Consider the following 21082-nt stretch of genomic DNA (forward strand, 5'->3'; position numbering starts at 1 on the left):
GGTAAGTCTTGAAGAGTTGGGGCTGAGTTCAGACTTGTTTGTATAGCAAACGAGCCAAGTTTGAGCACTAATTTTAAACTCATTTAATAACTGAGCTTATCCCAAACAATGTTAGGCTTGTGAATAATCTCATTTATCAGCCATTTAGAAGTTTTTGATCCAGTCCATAACAAATTTGACCCATTTAAATAATAATACAACAACACAAAGAACATTTATAAAACACATGACGAGTTTTATCTCTGAATGAAAGGCCCAAGAATAAAATGGCCCATATTCATTTTAAAGACCCAACAAAACAAACCCTAAAGTTATTTCATTTCTCTGCAACGATGATGCATCGTGCACTGCCCCATTCTGCCTCTGATATTCCTTTTTGGGTTTTGCTGCCTTTCCACTTCTACTGGAAAAGTGTTACCTTCCAATTCAAGGTAAATTTAAATTGTTCACGTGACACTACTTATATATATATATATATATATATACAGTATTTGGGTAATCCTGTGTCTTTAGGGAGCTGGAGCTTCGTGCTATGTTAAAAGGGTTAAGCTTATGTGGTTCTTTCTGTCTGAAAAATTGAACTAATCAATAAAGCCTTGCCATGTTATTGTCTAAATTAAGGTTGTTTGGCTTTGGAAAAGAAATGAGTTCTGTTTACTAGATCAAGTTTGTTGAGTTTTGCTGAATTTGGGAATGAAACTTACAAACAAATATTTACGACCAAAGTTAGTTTAAGATTAACTTAATTACATCTATCACCACCTTCAAACCTGTCTTTTTTTGCAATATTTGTGAACAGCATTCTTCTTCAATGATTGTAAGTCAATTAATTTCAATAGTAACAAGGGAAAGGAACAAAAAAAAAAAAAAAAAGGAAAAAAGATTGTCAATCATTTTCTTAAAATTATTTGGTTAACTAACTTTAATTACCAAATTTTTATTTTTATTTTTTTATTTGGTTAATTGATAGTTTTTTTGGGAAGGTATTGGTTAACTGATAGTTGATTAGAAACTTTCATGTAGTAGTTTCTAAAGCTGTACCAACACCCTCGCTAGAGTAACATATAAAGTTTTAGGTGGTTGAACAGAAACTTGGCTCTCTGAACAACCAAATATTCTCCCCAAACTGTTATGAAAAACTTTGTGAACAATCAATTCTATACATACAAATATTTACTACTAAAATATCTTAATAACTGATGCCACTGTTGTCCTTCAATGATGAATTAAATTGATTATCATCCATTAATTTCATAACTGTGCTTATAACATCAGTTTATATATGACTTTTGATGTATGTTTTACTTGAGATAATTTACTAAACTGTAAATATATCAGATTCTGGTTTGGGACTCTCTATTTGGCTAAACACAAAGCATTACAACAAACATTATATAGATTGGTCTTAAGTATGTGTTGATGTTTCGCTTGTTACTTTCTTTATTGTTAAAAATTCTCTTCTTATTTCATTTGGCATTCAGCTTCATAGCAGAGAAATACAAGACCATGGTATAGTGGATGTGCGTGCCTAAGGGTCAAAATTAATAAATATTAGTTGTAATTTAAATGTAGGATACACATGACTGAGAATTCAACATATATGGAAAACTTGAATATTAGAAACCTATATGAAATGTAGAATTTTAAAGATTAGAGAGTAGTCAGATTGTATGGGTGTCTTAGTTTGACCCAAAGCTCGGCTGCCAATGCCAATATAAAAGTCTCCACTCTCTCACGAGTCCCGGCGACTGCTTCCATGAGCTCAATTCACTATATTGTAATGGTTGTGTTACATTCAAGAAATGGTTGGGAATGGCCCACCGTACCATTATTTATAGCACTACTTTTGACAGGACATAATTATGTGTTGCTTGTTTGTTTTTTATTTATTTTTAATTTTTTTATATTAATTGATCAGACAAATTTTGAAGCAATGTAGGAAAGGAACACAAACGTTAATTAGGACCTGATAGAAGTTAGACACCGAATGTAGATTCTAGAGTCATTAGTTATCTGATTTCTAATAAATTTCATCGAATGAGTTCTTTATCCTCCATGGATGATCAAATAGGTCACTTCACATGATTTTGCCTCTTTCTAGTGAGTCTCTATAGATTGGTCTGACTAACCATTAAGATCATAATTTAGATGGAACACTGAAACTTTTACACAACAATTGAGGTAATCAACTTAGTAATAATCATTCTGACTCATGGTTTCAATCATGATTTGAGGTGATTCAAATTGGAAAGATGAAATGACTTTTGGAAATGTTTTAACGAAATCCGCGGTGTAAGACAAGATTTAATATGTCGTTTCAGTTCAGGAAAAAATCTTCTTACTCTCCATCGAACAAACCAGGCTTGGGCTCCACAATCCACATCCTGAATCAATAACTAACGCGTTGATGTTAGTTGAATATGATTCACAATTCCACACCACCCACATCCTAAATCAGTAGATAACATTTGATGTTAGTTGAATATGATTGAATAGCTCCAGTCATATTAATTTATTGTTAGTGTTGACATGGACTTAATTGAAGGCTATAAAGTTTTGTAATGATGCGGAGGTTACGAGTTCGAAACAGCAAACCAGCTCTTTACACGTGGAAACAAGACATGCAATGTAGTAAGACTCACGTGGATCCATCTCATCCAGTAGACAGATTAGATACTCATGGACAAATTGTATTTAAAACCATAGGGGAAAACTCTCATCATAGTAGCCAAAACCAAACTTCATGGAAGTCTCAACAGAGCCCCAAATGCAGCAGATGCCTGGCCGCAGATTGCTAGTCTTCCCAGTACCCTTGCAAGGCCACATAAACCCCATGCTTCAGCTAGCAAACATCCTCCACTCCAGAGGTTTCAATATCACTGTAATTCACACCCAATTCAACTCTCCCAACCCTTCCAAATACCCTCACTTCACCTTCCAATCCATTCCTGACAGCTTGCTGGAAACCGAAGCTTTCACGGCAGATGTCATAGCTCTGTTAACACTCCTCAACGTCAACTGCATCACCCCATTTCGCGATTGTTTGGCTCGAATGTTATCTAGTGTTTCAGAAGATCCTATTGCTTGCTTAATCACAGATGCTCTCTGGCACTTCACTCAAGCAGTTGCTGATAGCGTTAAGCTCCCAAGGATTGTGTTACGGACTGGTAATATCTCTTCTTTTATTGCTTTTGCTGCCTATCCACTTCTGAGGGAAAAGGGTTACCTCCCAATTCAAGGTCCATTCTTAACTCTGCTTTTTCTCTACTGTTCCATATGAAATACTTCATTGAGGTCCCACTTGAATTCACCACAGAAAGGGAAGGAAAAAAATTTCTTGAAACTGTTGTGCTTTTTCCTTTTTTCCCTGGCGCTTCCATCTGGATCTTCAATAAAGCAAAGTGAATTTTCCTAAATTTTAACACACCATTTTCTTTTTTTAAACAGTACCATTCAATGTTGGTTTTGTTAAATACAGAAAAAAATTGGATTTTGCCTGTAAATGGTAATCAAAGGAAAAATTAGTATTAAAATTATTTTGTTCAAATGAAAATTGAGAAAAAGATAAATAGTTTTCTTGGATAACCCTTTAACAGATGCCGAAGAGGAGAAGCTAGAAGTGGTATTGCATGTGAATCTGCGTCATCTCTTTTGTCTGCATGCTTCACACTCATCTTTCATATAATAATTGAGTATAGCACCAGCTCCCTCTTCCACCTAACCACAAATTATATTACTTCAAAACAAACTCAGCTGGTCCCATTTTTTGGACAAGTGTGGACCAATTATATAAGCAATCTCTATCATTTCCATAATGAAGATTCCCATCTACCGATTTTCGAAAAAAAAAGATTCCATCTACCAATTGTCAGTTGTCACAAGTATTAAATTAAAACACTTTTTACTTCTTTTTTATTTTTTATTTTTCCATTTATATAGCAGTAAAAACAGTCTTCAAGCTCATGTCTAGTGTGTTAAAGATGAAGTGTTCTTTAATCCTTCAGTGGTGCAAAGATGAGAAGAAGAGTAAATAAAACCCTATTGGTAATATATATATATATGGTAATATATTAACAATATATATATATATATATATATATATATATATATATATATATTGTTGACATTCAAACTCCAATTGATGTTTTATCATGGTTTGTTTTGGAAGATACCGATATGCTTATGCAATATAACTCATTCATCTACTGATCTTCTTTTCAGATTCACAATCAGAAGCACCAGTTCATTTGCTTCCTCCACTCAGAATAAAAGACATTCCGATGATCGACTCACAGAACCCAGAGGATATATATCAGCTAGTGGATTGCATGGTAAAAACAACCAAAGCTTCTTCTGGACTCATTTGGAACTCCTTTGAAGAACTTGAACAACCTGTACTGGTCACACTCCGCCAAACACTTTCTCATCCCAAGCTTCCCAATAGGCCCATTTCATAAGTATTTTCCAGCCTCCTCAAGTAGCTTATTAGTACAAGACCCAAGTTCCATATCTTGGTTAGACACACAAGCGCCCAAGTCGGTTATATATGTGAGCTTTGGAAGTATTGCAATAATTGATGTAACTGAATTCTTGGAGATGGCTTGGGGGCTAGCAAACAGCAGGCAGCCATTCTTGTTGGTGGTTCGACCAGGACTAATACGTGGCTCAGAATGGCTTGAACCACTGCCAAATGGGTTCCTGGAGGCTGTTAGTGGAAGGGGACATATTGTGAAATGGGCTCCCCAACAAGATGTACTGGCTCATCCTGCCACAGGAGGCTTTTGGACTCACAACGGATGGAATTCAACATTAGAGAGCATTTGTGAAGGAGTTCCAATGATTTGTTCCCCTTGTTTGGGTGACCAGCCTGTGAATGCAAGATACGTAAGTCATGTTTGGAGAGTTGGGATACAATTGGAGAATGGGATGGAGAGAGGGGAGGTGGAAAGAGCAATCAGAAAACTAATAGTGGGGAGTGAAGGGGAAGAGATGAGAAACAGAATAATGTGTTTGAAAAAAAATGTAGATCTTTGTCTCAAGAAAGGTGGCTCTTCATACCAATCCTTAGAGAGTTTGGTCAATTACGTGTTGTCATTCTAATCGTATGTTATGACTTGGGGCTTATTCACAAATTTTTTTGATTGAACCTTTGTGCTCTACTACCATTGTATATACTTTGAAGCCAAATGGCTAGCTAGCTGTGAATAAAGGAGGCAATTTCTTCATTTTGATCCAAAACACACCATGCTTCTCTTTTATTTCATTTTGTAGCTAGGAAACATGCTCATACACAAGAGTTTATATATGGTGCAAGCATATATTATTTTCAAGAGGAAGAATGTGCCACAAAAGAAGAATGTGCCACAATGGGGCTCCTCACTTGATGCACACCATCAGACCACACCAATGACCCTGAAATTACTTTATTATCTATAAATGTGGCTGTGACAGTAACCACAAAGGACTGCCCCTGATCTAGTGAGTTAAAAGTAAGGACATTCGGCACAACTTGGATCTGAAGGTGCGTGGGGGCTACCACAGTTGCCCTGTAAGTGGACACCGGTGAACCAACATTTGTGACGGTCCTTTGGTAGACACGGGTGATGGGTTGGTTAGTCTGAGAAGTCAGAGCAAAAGTAGGATAATTTAGATCCCAAACAGTTCAGTGTTGGCCGCAGAGCAACTGCTATTGTCTCCAGTGACAATTTGCAATAACTGAGTGCTATAACCTTGGCCACACAAAAACTTCACATAGTCAAGCTCTCCGGCATCATATACTAAACGAGGTTTTACTGCTTTTAATGGATCAATATGACCTGCCCCGTATGCAAACTCGGCATCAGGATTTGTGACACTTCTCATTGGATGAGTTGCAAAGAACAAAAGAAGCCAACAGGGGCATGTTAGGCTAGTTAGCTACAAATAATATATGTATTCTAATACATAACATTAATAGTCTTCACTAATATTTCCATTCTTTTTGTTTGGGATTGCTTGACAACTTCCCTTAAGAGAAATTAATTGTTATTTAATTACCGGTTGTCATAAGAGCAGATTTAATAGCAGTAGGAGACCATCCAGGATTAAAAGATTTCACATAGGTAGCTACTGCGGTTACATGTGGGCAAGCCATGGATGTGCCGGAGATTATATTGTATGAAACTACTCTTGGGTCTTCCTGAATTCCCGTCACACTGGTGCCCTGTGGCCAAGCAGCAACAATGGACACTCCAGGAGCAGTTAAGTTAGGCTGCACAAGATTGAACAAAGTGTTGCAATTTTAAACCAGAACACACACAAATATATATATATATATATATATCTGTGTGTGTGTGTAACATACCTTGAGAATGTCCCTTGCAATTGGGTTTGGCCCCCTTGATGAAAATGAAGCAACATATGGAGCCAAATGGTCTATAGTCTCGATACTCTTCTTTATAATTGCGGTAGGATTACTGTAGAGTAAGTACGTTTATCCAAGTCATTAAATGTGTTTTGTTTAAAGAAAAAATAGTCTTCAAATCTATGTACCTTGTTGATTTTATGTAATTAAAAACCTGAGTGGCATCGTTCAAGCCCAAGTAGGAGGCAGGCAAAGGGTAAGAATGGGTAGAATCTCCAAAGTCTTCATCGGACGTTGTTATGGTACCGATTGCACCCGCGTGGAATGCTACTGCTCCGTTACTATCTTTTTCACATAGAACGGTTTTGCCACTCACTGAAAGTATGTTCAGCGAGTTTGGGATGTTGCAATACCTGCATTTCATGTCATTTTTAGTGCATTTTCCAATCCTCAAATTGAGAAAATTTGATCAACATTTTTTTTTGTTTCTTACTTGGATTGGTCTCCACTAAAACCGACTTCAGTATTCGGTACATCCCCAGCATAAACTAGAGGGTACGGATAGTCGACTTCAAAAGTGTTTATAGAGACTCCCTACATGTCAAAAGAGTTTATAAAGCACATTTAAAAGGCAAATTCATTAGATGGCATAAATCAAACAGATATCCCTATAATGGGTAGCTGATGAGTTGTGACTCATTCATTATTTCAGAGAGGGTGGTTTTAGGTCAGATTTTTAGTTAAAGGGAGTATTGTGAAATTTTTTTGGAAGTCTGAGTAGGATTGTATGTAATAAATATATTTGCTCACCATATAAACCATATTGTTGCCCAACTGAACCCCTTTCACAAAGTTTCTGTCTATGGTTGCCGCAGTAGAATTGAAATGTTGGTCAAATGAGTCTGCGGTGAAGTACCTGCATTTCATGACCAATTATTATGCGTTTTCCACAATCCACAATCCTCAATTATATATGATTAAGCTAGATTCTCATTATATCATCATTATTATAAATGTTTAATTTTTTTGATATTATATTTTCTCTATTACCGTACCTGGATTTGGATCCATCAAAACCAGTTCGAGTATTGTGTATATCCCCACCATAAACTAGAGGGCACTGATCCTTGAGCTCGAAAGTGATTATAGAGACTTCCTACATGTAAAAAGAGTTTAGAACTACATAACAAGGCGCATTTGAATCGCAGAGGCCAACATAAGGTGAACACACACACACACACACACACATATAAGTAGAGGTGAGATGACAAGCTAGCTTGCTCACCTCCTCATAAGACATGTTGTTGCCCAACTGAACCCGTGTCTCAAACTTTCTATGGTGCTTGCAGCCACTGAGAGAGACCATGGTGAGTAATTTCTGATGCTTTCAGACAAAGGACCTAAATTACCGGCAGAATTGGATGTGAGTATTCCGTTCTTCATAGCATGGAAAGCTCCAATGGCTATGGGATCTTGGAAGTAATTTAAGGGGGGTTTGTCCAGGGAAGGTACTCCAACAGAAATTGATATAATTTCAACTCCATCAGCAATTGCATTATCAACTGCTGCAAGGAGATCCGCATCTGAACACCCATCAGTCCAACATACCTTGTACACAGCAATCCAAGCTGAGGGAACCCCTCCCCTCGCTGTACCTTTGCCCAGCCCTAATAAACTTGCGTCGTTCACTAAGCGCCCAGCTGCTGTAGATGCAACGTGTGTCCCATGACCATTTCTATCTCTTGGTGAACCATAATCTACTTTAGGGATTGGTCCTTCTATAAGGAAGTATTTAGCTCCTATAATTTTACTGCAAAGTATTCAAAATTTTAGTGGCAGATAACACAAGCAATTAATTGTGTGTGTGTGTGTGTGTAATGTTTGTGCCTTTATATATATATGCCCGTGTGTGCGGTGTGTATTAAAAGAAAAAAAAAAAGAAAGAGAAAAAGAAATTAGAAAAAGAGAGGTGGGACCCACGTTCCTTTTAAATGAATTAAGAGACCAAGTTAGTCTCTGTTCTTTTTCTCTCTCTTTCTCCCGACTGTTGCTCTCGGCTCCTTCTCTTTTCCTTTTTTCTTTTTTTTTTTTCACTTCAAGCTTTAACCCTTGATTACTCTCTCAATCCTTGCCGGATTTAGGTGCCGTTTGAGGCAAAACGACGAGTGTGATGAGCTCTACGTTCTAGTACCAGCAATTCCAGTTTTGCTACCTTCCTTGGAGCTCGAATTTGAGGACCCATTTTCTAGGGGGAGGTAGGGGCATCTTAATCCACTCTCTTCTTGTTCCATTGTGAGTTATGCTCTTTTGTTGTGCTAGACATGCTAAATTTGAGAATTAATTGCTTCAATGAGGTGTAAGTGATGTTTAAAAAAAATTCATGTCTTAGGGTTATGACTTGTCTATGTGAAAATCAAGTATAGATGATGGCTTTGTGGTGTTTTTTTGTGAATTACACCTCTTTTATGTGCTAACATGCTTTACTTGGGGATTAATTGTGTTAATGATTATTTTAATGTTGTCTAGAGAAATGTATGTTTATGCACATGTGATGTATTATGTGAAAAACTTGCCTATGTGTTGAGTTTATGTCCACCATGTGTAAACTTGCTGAAAGTGATGTATGAGACCATGCTTAATTGTATTATGCCAAAATTTCACATTGTCATGATATTGAGATTATATGTACATTCTTGGACATGTCATTGGGATGCATGAAATGGGAGAATTTGTCTTGAAATGAAAATGAGAAATTTTTGGGAGATGATAGTTTTTGTGAAATGGTTTTGATAAACCAGGTCGCTGCGGGGTTACCAACGAGCCGGAGGTTAATATAGCCTAGAGGGGACTAGGGAGTCGCCCTAGTGTGGTTGAGCTAGCTAGGCCCCATAATGACGCCTCGGGGTTACCAAGGGTCAGGGACACTAGTCAATCCTCCTCTCGTGTCGCGGCGGGGTTACCAAAGGGCGGGCTGTATTAACGTTTGAAAGTGATGGTTTTGAGAATGAAAATGGGGAGTGTCATTGACATGCATTGCATTGCATTGCATTGTTTATAATTGGAATTGAATTGTATGTTGTATTTGATCCCCTACATTGTATGATCCCTATCTCCCATTGGCCTATGCTTTGCTTGAATTCACAAGGACACAAGATTTGTGTCTTAAGTGTCACCTATTGAGCATATAGCTCACCCTACTATTTATACATTTTTTTCAGGTCTTGGAAAAGAACTGGTGAACGACAACCCACCTCAAGCTTGAGCGATACCAGAAGCTCACTTTTGTGTCTTTTGTATATCTCCCATTATTTTTGCAAAGCACTAAAAGTGTGAAGGTGTATATGTATATTTTGCAAAAACTTTGTCATGTAATGTAATTAAGATATTTGATGATATTTTGGATGTGAATTTGTTAACATGTAAACCTTATTGATGAATGGGGAGAGTAATACTAGTTTGAAGTATTATTGAGATCATTTGATTGTGTATCATCATCTTCTATTGTCGTGAATTCGGAATTTGAGCCATGATAGGTTAAAAAATGAATTTAAACAGGTTACGGTAGGTCCATTTTTAGGGGAGGTTATACCGAATTTTTTGTAAAATTCTTGCCATCAGCTAGGGTCGTTACAGTGTATATATATATATATCCATGCAATCATATAATTTATTGCCGGGGTATGTATGTACTTGTTGCAAATGAAATCTGTTGGCAAGAATTGGCAAGAGCCCCTCCATTTGCTTGGAGGTGGACCAATTCCCGTGCCATCGAAACTATCAGATTTAGGCCAAATCCCAGTGTCAAGCACTCTGATAATGATGTCGCTTTCAACTGGGCTTCTTGGAACTTGTTGTGGGAAGGCCATGAAGTCCCATGACCTTGTTATGTGGAGTTCCATCTTTTCATTAGGGAACACTGACACTACTCCTTCCATGCCTGTAATTTTTTAATTTATAAGTTAAAAGCGGAGTTAATTAAGAGAGGAGGGGGCTGAGGACAAACAAACATATATGGGATATATAACGTAATTAAATGAAAATTATAAATCACCCACTCGCTATTTTCTCCTTCTCTTCCTTCGACAGCTTTGCTACAAACCCATTAAAGCTCCTGTTGTAGCTATAAAGTAAAGATTCTGATGCCCTACTGTTGAATGCCAATCATTAAAGATGTTTGTTAATATAAATTATTTGGGATGTATGTGATTATTGTGCATGTCCTATATGTAAGAAAGATCAATTTAATTAGTTGTTCGTTAGGTACATGTCAAAAACTTGAAATCGAAATGTCAATTCGTAAACGGCTATTTTAATGTAATTATAGGTAATTAACTACATATGAAGTGGATTGAATAATAATTACCCACCTTTCCAATCATCGTTAAAATTTGTTACATAATTTTAAATAAATGTCTCCTCAATTCGCATACTAGCGTATAGTAGCCATCTAGAGGTTCTTGTAAACAGGGAAACCTCTCCCTCAATTGTTTTTGACCTACAGACTTTCTTACTTATCAAAAAGAAAATTTCTAGAGGATAAGTACACCATATTTCTTCATTTTTGACTGCTTCGAAACACGTGTTGTTCAAAAGATGAAATACATAGATGTACTCTCATTGACAAAAGAAATTTGTAAGATCTAATTGACTAACAGAGTTTTTTGTTTGCTGATTGAAGAGGACGGTGATGATACATAAGAGGATTTTAAAAACAAAAAGGAAAATGGAAGAAAAAAAAATATTGACAACCACAATTTGCTTAGCCAGTGCAAGAATAAGAAATTTGCTTCTTTTTTTACTTCGTGTTTAACAATTTGTGCTAGTAGGATTCAATGCAAATGTGACAAGAAATTGCATTAAGCATGTTCAATTTTGTGATTACCACATTACGTGCACCACTCAAGATCATATTATCTACTGCCTTTTCACATGTTAAAATATGGTATATGCTATAAACACATATATACAAGTATATGTAGTGACCTGCCAACAACTTCTTGTAGCATGCTCGTATGAAGGGATGATGCAGAGACATCACCTTTGGGACGGTCACCCATGTACACAATGTATACCTGCAACCACAAATTAAATGATCAATTTTAACTAATTCTGTCAGCATTTATGTTTCTAAAACAATATCAAATAATTAATCTCCATCTGTGTGTGTGCTTATGTTAACACAATATAAGTTCAAATACATATCTATGGTATCATCTTCAAAACCTCACTGTCAGCATCTTGGCCTTATAAAAAGTAAAGCTGCAAGTTGGGCAGGCCGAACTCAACCCGGTCCCAACCCAACCTCAACCCAAAGTCAGGTTGGATTGGGCCAGTCTAATGTCAAAAAATTTGGACTTTGACAGTAACCCAAGTCCAAATGTGTTCGGATTGGACGGGCTAACCCGTTCAACCTTTTTTTTTTTTTTTTTTTTTTTTTTTTTTTTTTTTTTGTTACAAACAAATATGTAACGACCTTAACTGATGCCAAAATTTAAAAAAAATTCGGCATAACCTCCTCTAAAAATGGACCTTCAACAACGTGTCCCAATACACAAAACATATAAAATCATCCAGCATCCCATTCATCCGTTCATTATACCTCAACATAGTTCCTCTCATGGTGGAACATCTACACACCAATTAATCTAAATTATCATAATTACAGTCCCAAAATACAAGATTAATATTTAAAGTCCCTGTCCTACAATGTTACATGATACAATTGCATGGAAACATATACCATAATTCCATTAGTTTCATTTACATCAAACAAAAGATAAGTTCGTTCTTAAGTTACAAGGCCATGAATACTAACTTAGTTACATTTCCATAACTACGAATATACATAGAACGGTCAAAATACAAAATAGCATACAACCTTCTAACAACTTTCAAGCTTGAGGTGGATTGTCGTCCACCAGTTCATTTCCAAGACCTGAAAAAAATAATATAAATAGTAGAGTGAGCATAAAGCTCAGCAGGTGACACTTAAGACACACATCTTGTGTCCTTGTGAATCCAAACAAAGCATAGGCCAATGGGAAATGGAGATCATACAATGTCGGGAAATAATACAGCATAACGATTCAATCTCAAGTATATCCAATGCAATGGTATGAGATGCAATGTATCGACTCATTCCCAGTCACGTTATATTCGGAAGAAAAATCAGCAATTGAGGTTGGAAGACCTATCACTTCTCTTTAAAAAATGGTGTTGTTTTAGAAATGAAGAAAACACATCGTGTATTAACGGCGTCTCCAACTCATTCTCTCTCTACACGCGTCTGAAAACTCCCATTATAATTGTATGGAGGAGGTTTTCATATTCTTTTTGGACTGAAAACTCTATCCCCTAGATCTGCCCTATCACCTTGATTGAGTTTTGCTTTGTAATTGTCTGATTCCTTAAGGTGCTCTTTTTCTCAGGTTATGGAGTGAAAAACCATATACACTTAAATTCACCAAATAAAAAACACACAACCTTATATGCACAATTTTTTTTTTTTTTTTCGAAGCAAGAACTTTATCAACAAAATTCTTATACAAAATTTAAAATACAATTTAAAATACAGACCTTCTCAAGATTTTGCAGGAGAAAGAGAAAAAAAAAAAAAAACTTTAAAAAAGCAAATCAAAATCCTAAAATTCAAGACAAATTTGATAACTTCTAACAAAGGCTTACAAGTAAGGTTGTTGTAATCAAAATCGGGTTCTAAAATCATGCCACAAAAACAAAGAGAGGAAATCCATAAGGGAGCCTCTCTAGATAGAAGAACATTGAGAGAGAGTGTTGGTGACGACAGTGCTAGTAGATGCCATATATTCTTGTGTTCCTAAATCGACATCACTTTCGTAATTTTATTTAATAAACTTATGTGGCATGATATAAACAGTTGATTTGTATAAAACTCCACATGTCCATGTCTTAGTAATTCAACTTAGAATAATGTAGAAAGTTTTTAACTTAGAGGATCCTAATCCTTAATAGCGACCCCAAAAATAAAACTTGTATTTTCTATCCTTATCTAACTTTCTTTTTTAGCCCTCCTCTCATTCCATGTTATAGATTGATTGAAAAAAAAAAAAATCTTTAGGAAAACTTGAATACAAGAATTTAATTAGTAACTTTGATCTAAAAAAAAAAGGAAGGATGATTTTTAAATAAACACAATTAATTATTATTTGATATTAATATATTACATATTAAAAAGGCATTTATTTATTTATTTAACCTCAAACCTCAAACGAGCCAACCCTGTTTGGTTCCCTTGGAGATACTCACAAGGGCGGATCCAAGGGTGGGCGAATTTGGGCTTCAACCTACCCCAAAATAATAATAATAATAACAATAATAATGGTAGCCCAATCCAAAGTTAGCCCACCCCATTCAGAAAGGCTTGATCTGCCCTTGGATACTCATGTCACATGTCCTACATAGGCTACCTTGATTTGGAAGCGTTTTCATAGCACAAAACTCAGTTAAAACTTTTTCCATACTCTATCTAGCCCCATATGGGGCTTCATTCTAAAAACGTGTGTCTGAGCTTGAGAAGTCTTGAAGAGTTCGTGAGTTTGGACTTGTTTGTATAGCAAACGAGTCAAGTTTGAGCACTTATTTTGAGCTCATTTAATAGCCGAGTTCAGCCATTGTTTAGGCTCACAATGTTAGGCTTGTGAATAAACTCATTTATCAGCCAAGTTTTTGATCCAGCCCATAACAATTTTTTGACCCATTGAAATAATAATACAACATAAAGCTCATTTATAAAACACATGATGACTATTATCTCTGAGTGAAAAGCACAAGAAAAAAATGGCCCATATTCCCCCAACTGACAGACCCATTTATGTCAACAAAAAAACAAACCCTAAAGTTATTTCATTTCTCTGCAACGATGATGATGCACTGCCCCATTCTTCCTCTGATATTCCTTTTGGGGTTTTGCTTCCTTTCCACTTTGGAAAAGTGTTACCTCCCAATTCAAGGTAAATTTAAATTGTTCACAATCTATGTGACACTACATATATATATCGTGTGTCCTTGGGGAAGGTTTATGACTGCAATGGCTGGAGCTTCATGCTATGTTAAAGGTTAAGCTTGTGTGGTTCTTTCTGTCTGAAAATTTGAACTAATCAATAAAGCCTTGCCATGTTATTGTCTAAATTAAGGTTGTTTGGCTTTGGAAAAGAAATGAGTTCTGTTTACTGGATCAAGTTTGTTGAGTTATGCTGAACATGGGAATGAATCTTTCAAACAAATATTTACGGCCAAAGGTAGTTTAAGATTAACTTAATTACATCTATCACCACCTTCAAACCTGTCTTTTCTTGCAAAATTTGTTTGTAAAAGCTAATTGTGAACAGCATTCTTCTTCAATGATTGTAAGCCAATTAATTTCAATAGTAACAAGGGAAAGGAACAACCAAAAAAAAAAAAAAACTGATATCTTAATAACATCAGTTCATATATGACTTTTGATGGACTTATCAAAAAATATGACTTTTGATGGATGCTTTATTTGAGATAATTTATTAAACTATAATATATCAGATTCTGGTTTGGACTCTCTATTTGGCTAAACACAAAGCATTACAACATTGTTGAGTCCGTCTTGTGATCTCTCTCTGTTTGCCTTTGTGTGTGGTCAGATTCTCGGTTGGAAGAGCCAGTTCCAGAGCTGCCTCCTCTTCGGGTCAGAGATCTTCCAGTGATCAAGACATTCAACCCTGACTTGCTTTATCAACTAGTAGAAAGCATGGTCAAAGAAACCAAGGCTTCTTTGGGACTCATTTGGAACTCTTTTGAAGAACTCGAACCACCTGCATTGACCACACCACGCGAAGATTTTCCAATCCCAATCTTCCCAATAGGCCCTTTTCACAAATACTTCCAAGCCTTTTCTAGTAGCTTATTAGCACAAGACCAAAGTGCTACATCCTGGCTAGACACTCAAGCACCCAAGTCTGTCATATATGTGAGCTTTGGGAGTATAGCGGCATTGGATGAAAAGGAGTTTTTGGAGATAGCTTGGGGTCTATCAAATAGCAAGCACCCCTTCTTGTGGGTTATTCGACCTGGACTGATCCATGGCTCGGAATGGCTGGAATCATTGCCAAACGGGTTCCTAGAGATGTTGGATGGAAGGGCACATATAGTGAAATGGGCTCCTCAACAGGAAGTGCTGGCACATCCGGCTGTAGGAGCATTTTGGACTCCGTAACAGATGGAATTCAACGTCAGAGAGTATTTGTGAAGGGGTCCCTATGATTTGCCTGCCCTGTTTCAGTGATCAAATGGTGAATGCCAGATATGTAAGCCATGTTTGGAGAGTTGGGGTGCAACTAGAGAATGTGTTTGACAGAGGGAACATTGAGAGGGCCATTCAAAGACTCATGATGGAGAAAGAAGGCGAAGAGATGAGAGAGAGAATTTTAATTTTGAAGGAACAGGTACATTTCTCTCTAAAGAAGGATAGAAGGATGGCTCATCATATGATTTTCTTGAAAGCTTAATTAGTTTAATCATATCATTTTGATACTTAATCCTCTTTACTCAGCAATGTATTACTTATAACACTACTTTTGACAGGACATAATTATGTGTTGCTTGTTTGGTTTTATTATTTTTATATTAACTGATCAGACAAATTTGAAGCAATGTAGGAAAGGAACACAAACATTAATTAGGACCTGACAGGAGTTAGACACTCTGTAGATTCTAGAGTCATTAGTTTTCTGATTTCTAATAAATTTCATCGAATGAGTTTTTTATCCTCTGATCAAATAGGTCATTCACATGATTTTGCCTCTTTCTAGTGAGTCTCTATAGATTGGTCTGAGTAACCGTTAAGATCATAATTTGGATGGAACCCTGAAACTTTTACACGATGGGTGAGGTAATCAACTTAGTAATAATCATTCTGACTCTCATGGTTTCACTCACGTGATTAAAATTCAAAAGGACAAATGACTTTTCGAAATGTTTCAAAGAAATCAGCGGGTGGAAGACAAGATTTAATTTGTCATTTCAGCCCAGGAAAAAATCTTCTTATTCTCCATCGAACAAACCAGGCTTGGCCAGGATCTATACACCATCCACATCCTGAATCAATAATTAACGCCTTCATGTTAGTTGAATACGATTCACAATTCCACACACCATTCACATCTTGAAGCAATAATTAAGGCCTTGATGTTAGTTGAATATGATTCACAATTCCCCACCACCCACATCCCGGGCCGGCCCTGAGATTCCAAATATTTTGAGAGGCCCTAGGCGAACTTTCAAATGTGAGGCTCTTAAGTTTTACACGCGCAAAAAAAAAATTATAAGAGTGCGAAATTTTCATACGATGTTTTCAAATTCTATAACTAATATAATTGTGCGCCTGTGCATTGTGCATAAGACAACTAACTAATAACTATAAATTTGCCACCACCAACAAATAATTGTGTGCCTGTACAGTGCGCATAAGACAACTAACTAATAACTATAAATTTATCACCACCAATAAATAATTGTGCGCATGTGCATTATGCTTAAGACAACTAACTAATAACTATAAATTTTTATCACCACCAATAAATAATTGTGCGCCTATGCAGTTTGCATAAGACAACTAATTAATAACTATAAATCTATCATCACCAATAAATAATTGCGCGCATGTGTAATGTGCACAAGACAGCTAACTAATAACAATAAATCTATCAATTAAAGAGTGCAAAATTTTCACAGGCACAAAATAAAAAATGAAGAGAACAGTTTACTAGAGCAGAAAACTGCAGCTTCTTTTACATTCATTCTTTATATAGCTACTAAAATTTGATGATTACAGATGACAAAAATATGTGGAGATGAGGTGACTATATATATTATAGGACGCTGAACTTGTAGTACTGAAGAAGTAGTGGGACTTTTAGGTTATATGTGGCATCCACTATCATATATAGTATTGTCTTTCACTCTTTGTATTAACTACACTACACTTTGTGTGTTTTTTTTTTTTTTTTGGGAGTCAATTACCCCTTTCTTGATTTCAGGATGAGGAATCAACTTTAGTTGCAGTGATTGATTAATCATTGCTACAGAAGACCTGTGCAAATTAATAGAAAAACCATAAACTTTTGTTTTGTTAAAGCCTGCTCTTGATTTCCATGTGTTTGTACACTCTGATGGCAAGTGCTTTGACAGTATTATTAACTGAAATTCTAGCTGAGCCAACTTCAAATAACATCAATAATGGTGGTATGTATCTTCATATAAAAATAAAATATAAAAAAAACCTTAATATGGCACTTTTAAGTATGAGCATAATTTAGAGATCGAAAAAGTTAATTATTACCTCAAAGGCTCAACCCACTAGAAGGGATCCTTAATTTTCGTAGGATTGAATGTGAAAATGCAAAAAATTATGAGGAAAAGGGGTATGGTTGCTGCTGTTGTGAGATTGGAGTGGAATTAGGGAGAGGGAAAAAAAAAAGTACCTGCCATAGATTATGGACTCGATCGCCATGAAAGACACATGTAGAAAGGCACACATTTATTAACCTACTAAGAGAACCATAATATATTCATTCAGCTTTTGATAACCATCACACACAGTGACACACACACAAAAAACCCTAGTTTGGTAGCTACTTTTCACTATTGGAACAAAGGCAAAGACCCGAATCAAACGAACCAAAGCTAGAACAAATCAAATGATGAGATGAACGAAAGAAAGAAACAGTTATAAAAGGTCGATTCATGCAAAAGGAGAGAGGAGAGAGGAGAGAGAGAGGATGAACATACCTTGTCACCTGCTGCGATAGCGGAGGCTGCGCCCTGCGGAGTGTCGAAGCAGATTGTGTCGTCTGAAACTTGCCTTAACTTTAATTTTTTTTTTTTTTTTCCATCCCCTGGCCTCAAAATTTGACGCCTGTAAAATTTGAGGCCAACCCTGACGTGTCCTAACTTAATTTTTTTTTTTTTACATCCCCTGTGGGCCTCAAAATTTGAGGCCCTCTAAAATTTGAGGCCCAAGGCCTTGGTTGCCTTGGGCCAGGGCCGGCCCTGCCCACATCCTAAATCAATAAATAACATTTGATGTAATGACGCGGAGCATTTTACATGTGGAGGCATGCAAGATTGACGTAGACTGGCATGCAATGTAGTAAGACTCAACGAGGATCGATCTCATCCAGTAGACGAGGTTAGATACTCATAGCTAGACAAGTTCTATTTAAAGCCATAGGGGAAAACTCTCATCATAGTAGCCAAAACTAAACTTCATGGAAGTCTCAACAGAGCCCCAAATGCAGCAGATGGCAGGCCGCAGATTGCTAGTCTTCCCCGTACCCTTGCAAGGCCACATAAACCCCATGCTTCAGCTAGCAAACATCCTCCACTCCAGAGGTTTCAATATCACTGTAATTCACACCCAATTCAACTCTCCCAAACCTTCCAAATACCCTCACTTCACCTTCCAATCCATTCCTGACAGCTTGCTGGAAACCGAAGCTTCCACGGCAGATGTCATAGCTCTGTCAACACTCCTCAACGTCAACTGCATCACCCCATTTCGCGATTGCTTGGCTCGAATGTTATCTAGTGTTTCAGAAGAGCCTATTGCTTGCTTAATCACAGATGCTATCTGGCACTTCACTCAAGCTGTTGCTGATAGCCTTAAGCTCCCAAGGATCGTGTTACGGACTAGTAATATCTGTTCTTTTATTGCTTTTGCTGCCTTTCCACTTCTGAGGGAAAAGGGTTACCTCCCAATTCAAGGTCCATTCTTAACTCTGCTTTTTCTCTACTGTTCCATATGAAACACTTCATTGAGGTCCCACTTGAATTCACCACAGAAAGGGAAGGAAAAAAATTTCTTGAAACTGTTGTGCATTTTCCTTTTTCCCCTGGCTCTTCCATCTATCAAATGGATCTTCAATAAAGCAAAGTGAATTTTCCTAAGTTTTAACACATGATTTTTACTTTTAATTTTTTAAAAACAGTACTATTCAATTTTGGTTTTGTTAAATACAGAAAAAAATGTGTTTTGCCTGTAAATGGTAATCAAAGGAAAAATTAGTATTAAAATTATTTTGTTCAAATGTAAATTGAGAAAAAGATAGAGTTTTCTTGGATAACCCTTAGCAGAAGCCAAAGAGGAGAAGTGGTATTGCATGTGAATCTGCATCATCTCCTTTGCCTACATGCTTCACACTCATCTTTCATATAATAAATGAGTATACCACCAGCTCTCTCTTCCACCTAACGACAAATTATATTACTTCAAAACAAACTCAGCTGTTCCCAAATTTTGGACAAGTGTGAACCGATTAAATAAGCAATCTCTAGCATTTCCATAACGAAGATTCCCATCTACCAATTGTCAGTTGTCACAAATATAAAATTAAAACCCTTTTTACTTCTTTTTTATTTTTGATTTTTACATTTACATAGCAGTAAAAACAGTCTTCAAGCTCATGTCTAGTGTGTTAAAGATGAAGTGTTCTTTAATCCTTAAGTGGTGCAAAGATGAGAAGAAGAGTAAATAAAACCATATTGGTAAAATATGCATTGTTGACATTCAAACTCCTATTGATGTTTTATCATGGTTTGTTTTGGAAGAGACGATATGGTTATGCAATAGAACTCATATTCATCTACTAATCTTCTTTTCAGATTCACAATCAGAAGCACCAGTTCATTTGCTTCCTCCACTTAGAATAAAAGACATTCCGGTGATCGACTCAAAGAAGCCAGAGGATATATATCAGCTAATGGATTGCATGGTAAAAGCAACCAAAGCTTCTTCTGGAGTCATTTGGAACTCCTTTGAAGAACTTGAACAACCTGCACTGGTCACACTCCGCCAACACTTTCTCATCCCAATCTTCCCAATAGGCCCATTTCATAAGTACTTTCCAGCCTCCTCAAGTAGCTTATTAGCAAAAGACCCAAGTTCCATATCTTGGTTAGACACACAAGCACCCAAGTCAGTTATCTATGTGAGCTTTGGGAGTATTGCAATAATTGATGTAACTGAATTCTTGGAGATGGCTTGGGTGCTAGCCAACAGCAGGCAGCCGTTCTTGTGGGTGGTTCGACCAGGACTATACGTGGCTCAGAATGGCTTGAACCACTGCCAAATGGGTTCCTGGAGGCTGTGAGTGGAAGGGGACATATTGTGAAATGGGCTCCCCAACAAGATGTACTGGCTCATCCTGCCACAGGAGGCTTTTGGACTCATAACGGATGGAATTCAACATTAGAGAGCATTTGTGAAGGAGTTCCAATGATTTGTTCCCCTTGTTTTACTGACCAGCTTGTGAATGCAAGATACGTAAGTCATGTTTGGAGAGTTGGGATACAATTGGAGAATGGGATGGAGAGAGGGGAGGTGGAAAGAGCAATCAGAAAACTAATAGTGGAGAGTGAAGGGGAAGAGATGAGAAACCGAATAATGTGTTTGAAGGAAATGGTAGATCTTTGTCTCAAGAAAGGTGGCTCTTCATACCAATCCTTAGAGGGTTTGGTCAATTACATGTCATTCTAATCTTATTTTTTGATTTGGGGCTTATTCACAAATTTTTTGATTGAACCTTTGTGCTTTATTTCGATTGTATGTATATGCTTGGAAGCCAAATGGCTTGCTAGCGAATAAAGGAGGCAATTTCTTCATTTTGATCCAAAACACACCATGCTTCTCTTTTATTTCATTTTGAAGGAAACATGCTCTTACACGAGTTTATA

At 36.8% G+C, this 21082-nt stretch overlaps 1 long non-coding RNA gene and 4 pseudogenes across 1 annotated transcript; 4 read left to right on the forward strand and 1 right to left on the reverse strand.

Moving 5' to 3' along the window:
* The first annotated feature begins 2701 nt into the window (after positions 1-2701).
* LOC132270873 (UDP-glycosyltransferase 76B1-like) lies at positions 2702-5225 on the forward strand (annotated as a pseudogene).
* Positions 5226-18331, reverse strand: LOC132270875 (cucumisin-like; annotated as a pseudogene).
* LOC132270876 (uncharacterized) lies at positions 8229-9738 on the forward strand. Its single transcript, XR_009469594.1, has 2 exons — positions 8229-8598; positions 9562-9738. It is a non-coding gene; the product is annotated as an uncharacterized LOC132270876 (long non-coding RNA).
* LOC132269886 (UDP-glycosyltransferase 76F1-like) lies at positions 14241-15974 on the forward strand (annotated as a pseudogene).
* Positions 18332-18561: 230 nt separating the features above from the next.
* Positions 18562-21075, forward strand: LOC132270874 (UDP-glycosyltransferase 76B1-like; annotated as a pseudogene).
* The last annotated feature ends 7 nt before the right edge of the window (positions 21076-21082 follow it).

This window comes from Cornus florida, unplaced genomic scaffold (assembly GCF_030987335.1).
Source record: "Cornus florida cultivar Cherokee Brave unplaced genomic scaffold, ASM3098733v1 CherokeeBrave_3.0.0_Hap2_Chr08, whole genome shotgun sequence".
Taxonomy (NCBI): Eukaryota; Viridiplantae; Streptophyta; class Magnoliopsida; order Cornales; family Cornaceae; genus Cornus; species Cornus florida.